We start from the raw sequence: 17,910 nt of genomic DNA, 5'->3' as shown, positions 1-17,910 counted from the left end.
TGAATACTTGCAAATGTGAAACAATCTTCACAACTTTTTTCTTTACAGTTAACTTCAATTGTATAATATTAATATGTTCAAGCATTTGATACACAACAAATACCAGGCAAAAATTACATTTAACAATCGTACACTCGAGACAAAAAATTAAAGTTAAGATATGGATTATAGAATAAAAATAATGTATTAAAGAGAAAAAATATCTTAAAAGCAAAAAAATTACCTACGTAGTACACATATTATACACAACCGGACTAATACATACATCTTAGTTTTTACCTTTTAATTTCATGACATTGCTTTAATTTATATAATTAATATTTTAAACATAATTTTAACACAGTCCATTTTAATTACATACAATTTGTCACCTAAAATTGCAAAATGGGGGCCTCAGCACCCAGTGAAGCTCACATTACTAAATAATATTTTATATAAAAAAATACTTCTAATGTATCAATACTAAAAGCTAAAATAGTTGTGTTGACTTAAAAATTCAAAGCATTAAAAGCTCGGCTGTGTGCTTGTTATTACGTACCTATATGAAATATCAAAGAATAACTTATTTGAACAGAACATAAGTAGCACGGATTTAAAATCGATTCGTTACATTTTTCTTTAAGGAGCATTGGAAATTTAATGAGGTATATTTGATCAATGAAATACTCCAAATTACTTGTAGACATCAAAGGAAAATATTTACATTTAAGTAAGAATCTGCGTTTAAGATCCTAATTTTACGATTAAGTGAACCGAAAAATAAATTCAATCGTGTAATCTTGAAGCTGGAAACGAATACATACTTTATGCAAATAAAACAAAAAAATTCAAATATTTTTTTCCTAAAAACGCTTCAGGAAGATGTTATGCTCGGAATGTTGAAATAATTGGCGTTAACTTAACATGTGCTATGTCATTCCAATAAATGTATTTTACAGCGAAGGAAAGGTTATAATTTATGTATTTAGGTTTGACATATGGGATTAAACCTTAATTGGATTGTTAGATTAGCATTCCGTTCTCCGTGCATTGGTCCAATCGTTTTGCGCATGAGCACAATCACATATACGTGTGTTAAATGTTGAAATCTGTCGCCTTCTGCTGAAGGGAGTGAATGTCGCCTGGGCTTTGTTACAATTCGCGGAAGTTATTACGATAACATTTAAAGTTCGATGATTAGAATATTCGAATTAAGGCAATCAATGCAATATATTAACAACATAGGTGTTACGCAATTCACAAATTTACATTACTTGAGTAGATGTCAAATACCTATATTTGTATATTACCATTACTGAGAAATATATACTAGTGTAACGGCGCCACTGTTGCGTACAACAGCAGCCCAATATCATTTTGTATATACATGTAAATTATTCAATGATTTTCCTACGGATATAAACAGAGATACATTTCGAAATAATTAAGACAAAAACTTAAAATATATTTTAAATACCCCGTAGTAGACAAATTTATACCGTATAAATAATGTTTAATGCATAAATATATATATATAATCATATGTTTAATGGATACATATATATCATTATCATTAACAAAATTTCATAGCATAAAATAAAAATAAAACCTACACGTAACACACAAAACCAATATAAACACACATCACTCACAAACACACAAGATCATTTTCAATGTATTATTTTTTAATTTTAAATATATTTTTATGTATTTTTAATTTTAAATATATTTTTATGTATTTTTAATTTTAAATGTATAATTTTTCTAAGCAATAATTATTATTTTTTTTAATATTTTTTTTATTTAACAATTTTTTTATATAAGATAATGTGTCCTTACTGGGGTACCCCGTTCTAAGGTCACATTAGCCTGAAAAACTCATCCACATTGAAAAACTCCTGATAAAAGATACATGACGCCAACGGGACTTGAACCCGTGTCCTTTCGATTGCCGGTCGACAGCTCTGACCACTGAGCTATGGCGGTTTATCTCTTATCCGCGAAATAATTCAATATATACTAGTGTTTCATTCAACAATTACTGCTTATTACATTTTTTTTCACCTGAAAACAACCAACTTTATTTTATATGAGAAAGGCATTGTAAGTGCTAACTCTCTCACTAGATGGCGTCGAGACAAATTGTCTACATTTTTCTTTTATATTATATTCTTCAACTCTCTCACTAGTAAATGTAGACAATTTGTCTCGACGCCATCTAGTGAGAGAGTTAGCACTTACAATGCCTTTCTCGTATAAAATAAAGTTGGTTGTTTTCAGGTGAAAAAAAAATGTAATAAGCAGTAATTGTTGAATGAAACACTAGTATATATTGAATTATTTCGCGGATAAGAGATAAGCCGCCATAGCTCAGTGGTCAGAGCTGTCGACCGGAAATCAAGTCCCGTTGGCGTCATGTATCTTTTATCAGGAGATTTTTCAATGTGGATGAGTGTTTCAGGCTAGTAATTTTTTTTTATTTTTTTTTATGCTTCCGATTTTGTTGTCCGGGTTAAATCTTCCCCATAGGAAAAACTAAACCCTTCCACTCACTTTTCCACAAATGATCAGCTAGTCAATCAATACTATGCAAGTGCATTATATAAGTAAAATAAATACAAAACAATACAAGAACAACAACACGTCAACTCACCAGAGATCAAATGGGAAAAAAAATTCACCGACTCCAGATATTTTCATATCAGAGGGTTCGGCTCGGTAGTACTTCTAACAGGGCCTATAAATCCTACTGATCCCTCAACATAAATATTTAAAAAATCTTTCGTTATCCTACATGTATTCAAAATGACCGACTTTTGCATCTTTATATATAAATTTTTTGATAGATCTAATACGCCTAAATTTTTAATGAGAGAGCTAGGTATAATGCCAGTAGCCGAAATAACGAATGGTAATATTTTTATAGTCTGAGAATGCCAAATTCTTTTTATTTCGTTTCCTAAATCTGTGTATTTTCTAATTTTTCATTAACAGATTTTTGAATGTTACAGGAATTTGGAATAGCGACATCAATGATATAAGTTATTTTTTTAATTTTGTCATGTAAAACTATATCGGGTCTATTATGACTAATCGTTCGGTCTGTTAGTATAGTTTTATCATAATATATTTTATAAAATTCGTTTTCTAAAAATGAATTTGGTTCGTATTCATAGTATGGTACTATATTACGGCAGTCAATCAAGTTATGTTTAATTACCAAATTTTGGTGAATTATTTTTAAAACTTGATTGTGCCTAAATGTATACTCGGACGGTGCTAATATAGAACATCCAGATATAATATGTTCTATAGTTTCCGGAAAAGCCAAACATTTTCTACACAAATCATCAATTTGATTTGTATCTTTGATTATATGCTTTCTATAATTTTTAGTATTAATGACTCTATCCTGAATGGCAAGCATAAATCCTTCTATTTCTGCGCTCAACTCTCCAATACTCAACCATTTGTTTGACGAAAATTTGTCAACATATGTTTGGTTGAGATAATTGAAGTGTTTTGCGTGTAAAATTTTATTTGACCAGGAATCTAATAATTCCTGGTTGGGATTTATAAAAATGTTGGCATTCTCATCGTATAAATTTAAAGGTGTAATATTTCTATCTGCCTTGCAAATTATTTTGTGCATTTCTGAGCTATGAGCTTTCCTATGGAAAAAAAGTTCTTAGCATTTCTACCTGATTATGTTTTAAAGAAGTTATTTTGACTATACCTCTACCTCCTAAATTTCTAGGTGAATTAACTCGTTCTATAGCTGAATTTGGATGATGGCAATTTAAATTTGTTAGCATAGTTCTAATTAATCTTTCTAAGTTATCTAAATCTGTATTAGACCATTTAATTATGCCAAATGAGTACGTTAATAGAGGTATTGCCCAAGTATTTATTGCTTTTACTAAATTTTTAGCAGATAGATTGCATTTTAAAATTTTCCTGATCCTAGTTTGAAATTTAATCCTAATATCATTTTTAATACTAGTATGGTCTAATCTATTTGATTGTGGGTATCCTAAATATTTATAAACCTCATCCCTTTTCATACTAGTAATTTGAAAATGTCTAAATATACTCTCGTCCCCATCTACAATTTTGCCTTTCTCTATATGGATCGTTCTACATTTATCTAAACCAAAAGTCATTTTGATATCATCTGAAAAGTTTTTAACTACCTCAATCATTTTCTCTAAATTTTGTTCAGAATTCGAAAATAATTTTATGTCATCCATAAATAATAAATGCGAAATTGTACTACTCTTCCCTGTATTACCCTTAACTTTTATTCCAAACTTGCTTTTAATTAACATTTTAGATAGAGGATTCAATGCTAAGCAAAACCAAAGAGGACTCAATGAGTCTCCTTGAAAAATTCCTCTTTTAATTGAAATGCCCGGTATTACTATTTTCTTACCTTTTAAATTGATAAGTAAATTGGTATTCCAAAAGGACATAATATTTTCCAAAAAGTTAATAATAATGGGGTTAATTTTATATATATTTAATATTTTGATCAGCCACGAGTGCGGGACACTATCGAAAGCCTTTTGGTAGTCTATATAGCAAGTATGTAAATTACGTTTTCGAGTTTGAATCTGTTTTAGAATTACAGAATCAATAACTAATTGTTCTTTACATCCCATTTGTTTTCTGCGACAACCTTTTTGTTGTTCAGATAAAATATTTTTTTCATCTAAATGAGTATATATTAAATCTGTTAAACAAGAGGTCAAAATTTTGTATATTGTCGGTAAACATGTAATGGGTCTGTACTGAGAGGGATTATTAATATTTTCGCTTTTGGGTAACATATAAGTAATGCCCTTAGTTAGAAAATTTGGAAAATTTTGAGGTTGACTGACAAATTTTGAAAGATTTTTTGCCAAAAGAGGATGTAAAGTAGTCAGACGTTTGTACCAAAAATTATGTATCCAATCGCAACCCGTGGCTTTCCAATTATGAGTATTTTTAATAATTTTGGTTAACAATTCAACCGATATATTAGAAAAACTCATTTGTTCAATACCTGAAAAATTTAGTTCTTCATTTTCTATCCAGGGAGTTGACTCGTTATGTTTTATATCTTTACTCCAAATTTTAGTCCAAAAATCGCGCATATCTGATTCAGATGGCAATGGAATATTATTATTCGAAATAATATTTTGTTTATCGTCAAGTTTGGAATAAAATATTTTTTAATTTTTCTGGAATAATCTATTATTTTTTTTTAATTATACGTATAATTATATCTTTTTAATCTACTAGCTTTTACCCCTAATTTTTGTTTTAATAAATCCAATAAATCATTGATTATATTTTCATTATTATGACTATCAATGTTATAACCAAATTTTCTATCAATTTCCCTTTGTGCTATGCATAAAAAATCTTGTCTTAAACATTAGTTTACCAAAAAAATAATAATTATAATTTTTCTCTTAAATGTATTATGTAGATTATATTTTCATATTATAAAATGAAGGCCTCAGCACGGGCAAGCCACCCAGTGAGGCCTTCATTACTGGAAAACTTGAAATGTAAAAAATATTGCACCTAATAAAAAAAATAGGTATGCTTAATTCATAAAATGTAAGTTGTAATGAAGTACTATTTTTAGATTGTATTTATAAAAATTATTATTGTAAGAATTGTTTTAAGTTATTTTTTATGATCATGAAATACTATCCATGACACTAATCGTCATTTAAATGTGTTATAATTTTTTAAATTGGGTTACATTTTTCTATTGTTTATCCTCAGTTGGTAAGGCAGATTTTTTTTTATAAAAAAAGGTTCTCTTCATGAACACTAAGACAGAAAGTTGAAGTTAATCAACATTGTTGTAAGAATTTGACACATTTTAAGTCTATTTATTCCACGTCTGTAATTAAATGAACCGCGCGGAATATATAAATGAGGCGTTATTAGGCCAGAACCGTCACGCAAACAAACAAAGCAGAAAAATTTCGATAAAGTGTCGAGTTTTTCTGTTTTTTTCCAGCGATGCGATAACAGAGCGGGGCATTATAAGAGCAACCCTCCCGGAAAAACTTGACTCGATCCCTTAATTCTTGGTAAATGACGAGGGTTTATGAAACCCTGCTACATTGAACACACAATGTGAGCTTTGATATATCCTCAAATTACCCAGAAATGTTTGAAAAGAACCCTCTCTTCATCACGTAGAATCAATATTAAACTAATCATATACATATTTATACATTTTGTATCCCTATCAATTTTTTCCGGTTCATTTTTCGTCATTAAGATTTCCTGATTTTTTCAAGCGAACAGTGTGAACCAAGCGTGTGAATCAACGTTTTTTATTTGCAGACATATCTGAAAGGAATCTCGAGTAAACTAATAATTAGATTGAAATGTCAGATTTCCCCGAAGTTCTTGTGACCTTTCAGTGCTGAATGAAATTTTTCAAGCCTAAAAAAAACACAGGGTAGGTAAGAAGGTATGTCCATTACAAAAATTATTAAGAAAAACGGCCAACGGACATTTACTTATCTTTTGCCTTCTATATTTAATAAGATGCCGATGGATGTAAAAAGCGAATCAACCTGCACCACTCAACTAAAAAAGGTAAAACAGTGGTTAATGGATCAAGATTTTCTATATTGATATTGTTTACAAATACACTAGTATCCATTGATTGTATGCATGTAATTAAACGTATACATATACCTATGAGAGTGTTATAAGTATGCTGTGAGCCTTTAAGCGTGTGTATGCTTATGAGTATGTTGACTGTCTTATATCTATCCTTCTATGTTTGTCTTTGTTTTGTAGTCAATTATGTTATTTGTATGAATCTATTTTATTGTATCTTCTTGTTATGTTTGTGCTTTTGTTGTGTAAATAAAATTGTGAAAATGACATGCTGACAAACAGCTTTGGCAGTTAAGCGGGTATTTTCAATTAAAGAATAAAAACAATTGTATTAACTGCCGTTTTTTATTAGTAGGAAATTATTTGCTTGAGTTATTAACCAATTTTTTTTCTTCTGATATATTCTTTTTATTATACATTTACTATATATTTCTTGTTCATGTTTGATTGTATATTTTAACTTTTTATCTACGGTTGACACGTTTGTGATTTAGAAAGTCAAGACCACGACACAGCTCAAGTACACGAGTGCGATCGGACACTCAAGATTCAAATCAAAATTACATGAGTACAAAAATCCAGCGTAACTCAATAACATTAAGCTCTCGTTCGGGGTATGTGTATTACCGTAGGGGTACGGCGCGGAAAGGTTAAACATGCAGTAGAACATAAATATCATATTTCATGCAAATATTGCTGTAGGTGCTTAATTTAACAACCGTATCAAGAATATATATAAATATCATGAAACAAAATAATTAAAAATATCTTTTTTCTTTTTTAATGTATACTTACACGATGTCTATAAAATGGATCGCTCTTTCTGTGAACCAAACATCTTAAAATACAAATTTTCACACTACAAAAGAAATATATTTTTGCCATTCAATTTTATTTACTTTTCCTAGTGTCTTTTTTATTGTATTAAACAAAACACTCAAACCTCTCGCCAACTTAAACTCGCCCTTTTTAGCACTTAGGCGTTTCTGGTGGCTGCCTAATGCGTATTGCCTATCCCACTATGCCTTCATATCGCCTAACTCCGGTTCCCATGCCCTAGACCATCACTGCCTAGAAATATGTTTTCTAGTCACGATTGCAGCTTGCTAGTACAAGAAAGCGGCTTCCGTTCCCTAAGTGTATTTATTTTTTATCTTCTACATCCAAAAAATAACACATTGATAGAACACACATTTGTTCACGAAAGAACCATTGTAAAAAAGGTTTTTTTACAAAGCACGAAACAAAAGGGTTCATACACAAAATAATTTTATTTCAACCTTGTTATTTTCAACAGGGAAAGCTTAGAATAAAAATAACGAACATTTCTTTCTTTACGGTTCTGTGTAGGAAGTTTTCCCACTACGGACGAGTATTTATTATGTAACCTTGTTTGTGCGTCTTTTTTTATTGTTTTACTAAATAAAGTTTAATTAAAATATGTATGTGTAATGTACTGGTATATTGTTAATTGTCTTCTGAGTGTAGAATACACTCAATATCGGGAATTTTCAATAGTATTTATAGTTGTTACATTATTATCGTTAGATAATTATAACGAATATCTTGAAGGACATACGTCCGTTCCAGAGGAGTCTAAGGGTTTTTCTGACGGAGGAAGTCACTCGAACTGAGCAGCCTAGAATTGGCTAGCATTGGCTGTACTCGTAATCATTTCGGTACAGTCGACATGTTGTCTCTGTCATGTGGCGTAAGTATGACAATATCTCAAAACTGTATAAACTGGATAATAATTCGTTTCTTAAATCCCTGAAGTACGTAATAAACCCGGCATATAACTTTGTTCTACTTCTACTTGAAGTGTGATCTTGTCCTAAGTGCTATTCAATTCTTTCAGAGCATGAAAAACTCCTCTTAGGAAAATAATATTATTTTCTTTCACAATTTAATTTAGTTTTATGCACGCAGTTGAAAAGTTATTAAAAATGTGAAATCAACAATTGAATTTTTGTTTCACCGTATTACCTTTATAATACTTTTTCAAATTTACGTGACTTTCAGCACGCACAGGGGTGTATGTGAGCCCTTAATATATATATTGACGAAATGCGAAAATATTAGGATTTTTATAAACACGTGTTCCGACAAATATATTCGTACTGTACTAAAAGTCTAACCGGAAACCTATTCTTTCATTATTTTAGGGCCTTCAATCCAATTTTCAACCGGATAACCAATAAGTTGAATAGATTCTTAAAAATTAGCAATACTCGTTTTTTTCATTTGGCATCATTAATTCAACGATATGTTGTGAGGCTGAAGATAGTAGAATGGTGAAATGGAAGGTGAGGAAGTACCTTGCTATGCTTTTCAGATCTGGATACTAAGCAAGGCTAAAGCCGTACTGTCTTCTGTACCACTATAAAAATACAAGACTTACTGAGGCCTGCAAAACCCAAGTTCCCTTTTGAAACAGATGGGTTTATACACTCAGTCAGTTGTTTCGGATGTAACAAGGTATGTAACACGGATGTAGGCCAGAAAAAACGGAAAAACTCAAAAAAAAAAATAGAACACTTTCGAGAATGTAAACTCGGCCACCCTGACAAATCGGCAATTGCCGAGCATTTAGTTGGAACCAGAAATTACTTTGGATTTGTTTCTGAAATTCTGGGAAGACCTAAAACACATAGAGCACGCCTAATTAGGGAGGCAATCGAAATTAATAAAATAGCATAAATATTAATAAAGACAGCGGGGCTAGCGACGGTATTCGATAATTACAGCTACACTAAAATTAAACGCAAAAAACTATCTAAAATTACAAGTTTGTTTTGTTGTTGACGACACGGTATCACATCTACATACATAAGCAGCACAATTTTTACACGTTAAACACCCACATGAGGTAAAAATGGTGAGGTGCATATGACGCCGTTCTATTTGTATAGAGAATGTTAACTTTAAATTCAGTAAATTTAAATGATTCACCGCTTCATGGAAAATAAGGATCTATAAAAAAAAAAAACGTCTGCCCTTATGACGGACACCTTAATGCTGTCCAAAACGTTGGTTTAAGAACGAGGTAGCTCAACATGGCATAATACCAAAAAATAAATCACTACAATACTGTAAATATGCTACGGGTATATTATTTTTAATTAATAAATTGTCAAGTAACGCAAGTTGATTGAATAATTTATTTTTATTTTTTAATCATAATTTTTTTTCTTGTCATTCGTTCAACCAAGTTCACAAATGTATAATTAATTAAATATTACATTTTAATTATTAATTACATTTTCTTTAGATTAATATGAGATCCTACAATCCAGCTGAAATCTATAAATTGGGGCAGATTTAAAATTTCCGTATTGTAATATTGCATTCCTTTGTACATTAAACTATTTTTTGTATCGGCTTTGTCCTCTTTTGGTATTCTAATTTCATTGCACGTTCTTGTGTAAATGTTCTTGTTATATAATTTTATTTGAAAAGTGGTAAAAGGTTATTTATATTTTATTTTGTTATTTATTTTATTTTATGTATAAATATCATCACGTCACAGATTTGAAACCTCAGGATTCTTAGCCGAGAATCGTAACAACTGAACAACGACTCGTTGCTGGTATAAAGTGTCTGTTTTGGTTTAAACATGTTATTTTCATATAAATCATCAAACAAACATCTGAATTTGTAGTCAATGATGGTTAAATGACTGAAAAAAATACTCAATTACTATAATATATCGGATATAATGTAACGCAATATAATGCCAATTAAAATATTCGCTTAATTAATCAATTTTAAAAAAAGAACTTTTCGTACGTTGAATTATTATTATTTTTAAAATAACGTGAAAATAAAAATTGCATGGTTTATGTACACACACCATTTTAAAATGTTTTATCGTATGACTTTGCATCAGACAAGCAAATCCCCGGTGTTACAACGTGACACAATCACTTTAATAATCGCCGTAATAATTCTGCTTAAAAAGTGGCATATTTGGCGCTGCGCTGTGTGCTGTATGTAGTTTGCATGACCGGCGGAATAAATAAATCCAGCACAGTGCTGCAATATCAGCTGACACTTTGTGCTCCATACAACCGCCGCCAGAGGTTGTTAGTGTCCGCTAAATAAATCTGATGCATGAAAGTAAATAAGCCCAGTCGACATTACGCAAAAAAAATACTTAAAGTGATTTGAAATTTCAGAAGACCAAGATATTTCGTCGACCACTTGACGACACACAACATAAAATGTCAATTACTATGTATAAGTTTAGTTTTTTTATTTTTATTTTGCTACAATATCTTACATTTCTTTGTAAAATTTAGTAATGTTGGCCTCACTGGGTGGCTTACCCGTGCTGAGGCCTCCATTTAAAAAAACAAAAATATATTCATAATACATTTGATGTTGATGAAGAAAAAAAAACAAAATTAAGATAAATTTAAACTAAAAATATATAATTAGAGTAAAATAAAATTTAAATGAACTGAAGTAAAAAAATCGGTATATTTATATTACATGTTGTGTGTTTGTTAGTGATGTGTGTTTTATATTGATTTTGTGTGTTACGTGTAGATTTTATTATTTTATGTTATGAAATTTTGGTAATATTGTCTTTTTTGTTTATTAATCCATTTTGTAATTTTGTGTCTGAATTTATTTTTGTTTTCCTCAATTTTATTTCAAGTGTTAGACTGTTGAAAGCATGTTATTGATAGTCTTTGTCGAAACCTTGTATTTACCGTCGGAGTTTTTATGTTTTATTTATACGCTTGTCTAACTGGTCTGTTAGTGATTTTTTGTGTATGTTGAATTTAGTTTTTTTACGACCCGTTCTCAGGTAACAAATTTGGCTATTCCGATTTTATTAGATTTTTATATTCTACTAGCTGAAGTCCCCAAGAACTATAGCATCATCAAGAAGTATCAAAGTTATAATTTAAGGGGAGGAACAACGGAATGGCGTGGTTTTGTTTTGAAAGTGTGCAAACTTACATCAATCTCGGAATAAGACTGTAGATTTGTATACAAATAAAATCAACGTCATCCGCCAGCTGTCCGCCACAGAGAGTATTATTTATATAAATAGATTTAAAATGTATTTACTTCAAACCTGCTACATGTCCACTGGGGTGAGGGTCATATTCAGTTTGCTATTGTTGTGATGAATGCCCACAATCCAAGTTTCCCATTTCACTACGACCTTTCGTTATCCAATGCAAATGACGATAGAATCTTCTCACAAAATAATTGACATAAATTGATGATTCTGTTACATATTCAAACTCTCAAATCCTTAGCTAACAACTTACTCGTTGTGCGATATCGTTATGTGATTTAAGACATTCAATTTGTCTTCCAAATTTGTTGCGTAATATTATGAGCGATACATTTTCAATGTACAAATAGATTCAGCACAGTGATGCAATAACAAAAACAAATTTTTTTTATTATTAAATGAAATTATCCTCATTGGGATCTTCTCCCGTGCTGAGAATTCCATTTAGGTATTAAAATGTAATATTAATGTATTAGTATAAATTATTTGATGTAATTGGTACCCGGCGTTGCTCGGGGTTGTGAATAGTTTGGTTTGCAGTAAAGTTTTGAGGTTGTCAATTCTATAGTAGATACTTACAATCTGGATGCATTTTAAAGGTGGAAATAATAATAGATGAAACTCAGAAAATGACCGAACAGTGGCTGAGTTGGCAACGCGTCCGGGTCCAACCCAGGCGTAGTGTGTTCAATTCCTCGGTTGGCTAAGTCTTCCTCTACGATACAAGAAACATTTTTAGCTTACTGTGATAGTAGTTGGAGATTTTCAAATATTGTCAGGTTATCTGGGAATATAGGTAATCTGGGAATGTTTGTATTTCTTATTATTATACAGATTTAAAGAAATTTACTTTCTCAAAATACGTCAAAGTAGATCGTACGCCGTCAAGTCATTCAAGTCAATTTCACCTTACACCCCTTTCTTTGTTCATAACGTACGCCTCATTTTATAAAACTTAAGTATTTGATAAATATTTTTTTGGGCGTCCCCGATTTTTTCTATTATCCATTGCATGTAGTAAAAAACTAAATTATTTCGACTACGTATTTTATTGCAAAAACGTTTTGAGCGATCGCTTGCCAAAATGTGCCAAATTTATACAACTTTTCTTACCTTATCTAAATGTTATACAACAATGGAGATGGTCTAAATTTCCGACAAATCATTTCAACATTTAAATTCGCAATTGATATAATTTTCCGTAAAAAATATTACATATTATATTTTAGGTAGGTACTTTATCGTTTATCAGGATTCTTCAATAATAAAACGCTTCCAATTACGAAAATGAAGCTCAAATTCGAAGTTCCATAGTTTATCGAACCAGAGTTACAGACATAGGCATAAGCGATATTAATATTTTTTAGTATAAAATCTACAATAACCAAAAAGCCTAGGTTTTAGTGTATACTTACACCCTGAAATCTAAAGTACAGGGTTTTCCAATAAGAGGTGTTATTTTGAATAGCCCGCTATTTCGGTAGATATTACTTTTGAAGCTGACATTTGACATGTAGAAAATACGCCATTAATAAAAATGGAACGATACACGCTTCAACAACGCATTGAAATTCACTTGAGTGAATCAAATGCAAATCATCTTAAGTGATGAGGCCCATTTCTACCTCGGTGGTTTCGTCAACAAGCAAAATTGTCGCATCTGGGGCTCGGAAAACCCAAGAGTTATTATTGAAAAGCCTCTTTATTCTCAACGTGTGACTGTTTGGTGCAGTTTATGGTCCGGCGGAGTCATTGGACCTTACTTTTTGAAAGCTGGAGCAACAGTTACGGAGAATGGATTGCGCTATCGAGAGATCATTAATGTTTTTTATGGCCGGAATTGGATGGTATTGATCTGGACAACGTTTAATTTCAACAAGACGGCGCTACGTGCCACACAACAACGAAACCATTAAACTTTTACGATTAAATATAAAAATAACACCTCTTATTGGAAAACCCTGTACTTTTAGAGCAATCAAAAAATGACTCCCAAAAAGAACAGGTTGGAAATGTTAGACGATTTTGCAGTAGAATTACCCAAGATACACAAGTTTCACATTGTTTTAAGTTTCAATTGATCTCAAGGATAAGATCAAACACGTCAAGGTAAACTAGAGCTCGCATGAATATAGTTAGTGATTAGTAAATATTCGTAGTATTAACTAGCATATTATTCGTAATTTCCTTGACGTATTAAGCTTACCTTCAGTATACACCCAGTGTCTGCCAAACTTTTTTACTTCGCGGTACACTGATGAACGGTATTTGTTCCACGGCATACCATATAAAAATGTCTTAAATAAGTAAATGTACTTTAATAATTTGAGTAAAGGACATCGTAGTGCAGTTAACAATCTTTTTATACTGTGCTCACTCAATCACACTCACTAACTCTCTCTCACACTCACTACGCTGCGTCACTGTGTACGAAGGTGACTACTATTTAATAAGAAGAAATTTTAAATGAATAGAAATTATTTAAAATGAACTGTTTTGAGGCTTCTTCCTTCATGGCACACAATTTGGCAGACACTGGTATACACGGATACGTCTTCTAATTCCGTACCTCCCGTTAAAATTAAACTAAATTCGCAGTCCGCATTAGAATACGTACAATACTCGCAGTACCTTTGTGCTAAACCTACATAAATAATCATTTAAACAAACATGAATATTCATTAGCAGCTAGGGGTTAATGACAGGTCTTGATTAATTCGTGTGTTCATAAGTTCCGGCGAAAGAAGGGAGGATAATTTTGATAATCCACTCGCTGTTTCGGAATTTCACCGCTGAATTGATTCAGCACAAAATGACAGCGGGTGAAATAAACTTTCGGTTCGTGCCTTGAATATACGAGGTGCTATATGTCCAGGGCGAGGATTTCAATTCAGAAGATGATTGATTGACCAGTGAAAAGACTATTTTAATGGAAAATTTAACCGGGGCAGCGCAGCACCCTTCTGTTCATACACTCGTCGAGCAATCAAAGCTAAATCAGGAGGGTTCCGAATTGCCTAAATACACATTCGTCTGTTTCACGCGGAGATTGATGCTTTAAAGGATTTTGTGTGATGTATCTCAAAGGTTTTATATGATGTACTAACAGTGGCGGTAAAAGACTTATTGGGCTAGAGACAACTACAACAGTAAACAATCAGCTTTTTTTATACATAACCTTCTGATGTGAAAAGCCGCAATCGAAAATTACAAAGATATTACTGCTTTTCTTCTTATCTTGTATTTCAAAAGAAATTGATATTTTCACCACTAGTTCAATCTTTTTTTCCCAATAATTTAATAACTGTCCTGATGATTTGATCAATCAATGGAAATCGTGCATACTACTTAAATAAACGAATGAAGAGTTAAAGATTAGTCTCTATGCCATACTATGTGGCTGGTGATAATGTTACCTTTAAAGATGTCCCCGGTGAAAAGTTCCCTGCGAAAATGTTCTCGATAATAATCACACGGTGGGTTAGGTTAGGTTAGGATAGATAAGATTATGTAAGGTTAGGTTAGGTTAGGACATACTAAGTCTGCTGACTGACTCCGGTAATATACTTATATTATTATAAAGAATTTATTATTATTATTATTATTACGCTGTACCTATTTCTAATTGCGAACATTTAGCTAGAATTTTTTTGACCGGGAACATTTCAACGAGTGACGTTTTTACTAGGAACATTGTAGGATACCGAAAATACCCCGTTTTTAATTATATAATTTTTTAAACCACGACTCCAATGAAAATAATAATAAATGTAATGAAAATAATTAAAAACTTAAAAAAAATATACACATAAAACTGCCAGGCTGCTTGTCAGCAGACCAAGAATTCCTCCAAGGGATGATCTAGACTACAGTTATTCATTGGTTTTATTCGTGAACTCGATGACGCAAAATTTACGAATGTTTATCTAACTTTAAATAAGACTGCCTGCGAATCCTCCAGGCTGCCGGTTGGCATACCTGTTTTTTATCCTTTACTAATTGACTTCTTTCTTAAAAAACTATTCCCGTTCATGTACCTTATGACGTAATTTTGTCAAAAAAAATTGTACACTATTTTCATGACTGCGCGGAATCCTCCAAGAGGCGTACCGGCAGAACAACTTTTTTTGGGCTTACTAAACGTATATTTTCACAACAAAGAAGTTTCATCTGTGTACTCGATGACGTGAACAATGAGAGGGAACAAAGTTACCGGGAATATTATTACCTAGAACCGCTGTGCTACAATTTATATACTTCTGTAATGGGGGAAACACATTGCGCTATACGCATCAACACCTTATTGTACGCCATACAATCCCATACAGACCTGTCACACCTTAGATATGATTTGTTGTAAGTGTGGGCGTGGCGACGATGATACGCCATGATCTGCTAGCCTACGGCAGCAGAGAGGGAAGGATTAATTTACAGGGTGCCGTGATCACGCGGTTGTCATCTGTCAAGGTAGCAGATCCCACAAAGAAATGATATTCCGCGGCAGTTCCCCAATTGATCTGACACCCTTACCCGGGGAAAATTATAGCGTAGTGTGACACCTCTACATATAATACATAGGCCCCTCCCAAATAAGAGTTGATGTGTATAGCATAATGTGTCTAAGCCTAAATAAGTGTTATCCCTTCACTGAGTGATAATTGTTAACTCATATTAAATAATTTAAAATATTTTGTGTTTTAAATAAAAAACTTTCCATTACCTTATTATTAAAAATATGCAGTTTAATACAAAAAAGAGAAACAAAACATAGACTACAGTTCTGTGGCACAAAATTATATTTTATTGAATTCTAGTTCAACCTATTCAAATTTGTATTGAATTTAAGTGTCATCTTCAAAATTGGAACTCATCGTGTAAGTAAAGCGATGAAGTAGGTACCCATCTATAAGATCATATTTTATAAGATTTTAAAAAAAAATTACAGTATCCCGTGATTTTTCAATTAATAATTTACATTGATATTTAAACCTGAAAACCTTAATATGCCTTGTAACGAAACAATAAAATAATTCTTTTTTAAAATAATTGATTTTTTTTTTGGTTAATTCCTTTCCTGTACCTTCTTTATATTTTACATCATTCTTCCATCTCTTAGCATTCTACAAGATTGGCAAAGCCGTTCACCCCGGCAATGTAATTGGTGATCGCAGACAAAAGGAAAGTAATTAATATTCATGCATTTGCGATAGCGATCCCAGGAGTCAAGCCGGAGACAGAAGGTGTCGCTAAATAATAAGAGCAGTCCAGATGAAGCTGCGGAATTCGAAGTAAATTTGTCATCATCAACGGTTCGTTACTTCCCCTCCTCGGGTGGATAAGCTTCTATTATTAATAGTAGCCATTTCGTTTCTTGACAGACGACAATCAGGCCCTACGAGTCCATACATCACGGGTCCTATAGCGGTTTTCCTAAATTTTGATACAAAACATTTCACTTTGAATGATTTTCACGAGTCATTGAGATGAGAGAAAATTATGATAATAAAGGTGGAATGAATTTCCAAACATGATAAATGGATTCTTTCTCCGATCAGTTCAGGCGTGAAACCCTCACGAATCATTATCGAGGGAAATATTCTTTATTTTGTTTCTTTTGTATAAGCTGGAGCAATGGCGCAGGAAAAATGTCCTAACCGAGAGTCTGACTTTCTCGTTATTTAGGTGCTGTAATCTTGTCGAAGATTTCAAGAAATCCATTTCAATAGCTTAAATTTATGCACACGAGAAACTCCATTACTGAGCGGTAATCTCCTCGAGTCCATCAACTTTCCAATAATCGCGTTTTTGTACCCTGACTTGGCAAATATTCATTGGTAATTAATTCATTTTACAATTTTTTATTATTAATATCAATAGTAAATTCAATGCAAAATTTTATTTTTTTAACATGAAATATATACAGTTAACTAATCTTTTTAGTAAAAATTTAATTAATTTTGTACAATATTATTAACAATGTATTTTTACCACGTTTCACGTAAGATGGTGAACTCAGCAACACTCTGGTGACAACAATAATTAAAATTTTGCTGGAAAAGGCTTTGATTTTCGTTGGATGGTACCTCAAAACCTTCTTCTACCTCATCTCTTTACCCTTTTGTTATTTTTTTAATGTGAAACCGTACAAGAGTCCCAACTGCTACCAACCGTGTGGAGCCAGTGATTTTCGGAAAGTTGTGAGGATGACGATCGTGAGGAGGGAAATGAGATGGGGAGGAAGGTAGGAAAGTACCCGGGTC

General features: G+C 31.9%; 1 protein-coding gene and 1 non-coding gene across 2 annotated transcripts in view; both read right to left on the bottom strand.

The window, feature by feature from the left end:
- The window catches only part of LOC149421322 (fasciclin-2-like), a 430,107-nt gene that overhangs the window by 179,180 nt on the left and 233,017 nt on the right, over positions 1-17,910 (bottom strand). The gene's annotated exons all lie outside the window — the stretch shown is intronic.
- TRNAA-GGC (transfer RNA alanine (anticodon GGC)) lies at positions 1,889-1,965 on the bottom strand. The gene has a single exon. It is a non-coding gene; the product is annotated as a tRNA-Ala (tRNA).

This window comes from Hesperophylax consimilis, chromosome 9 (assembly GCF_061612785.1).
Source record: "Hesperophylax consimilis isolate HC1 chromosome 9, BYU_Hcon_1.0, whole genome shotgun sequence".
In the NCBI taxonomy this organism is placed as follows: domain Eukaryota; kingdom Metazoa; phylum Arthropoda; class Insecta; order Trichoptera; family Limnephilidae; genus Hesperophylax; species Hesperophylax consimilis.
The sequence above is the reverse complement of the archived record's forward strand: the minus strand, read 5'-3'. Positions and strand labels throughout refer to the sequence as shown.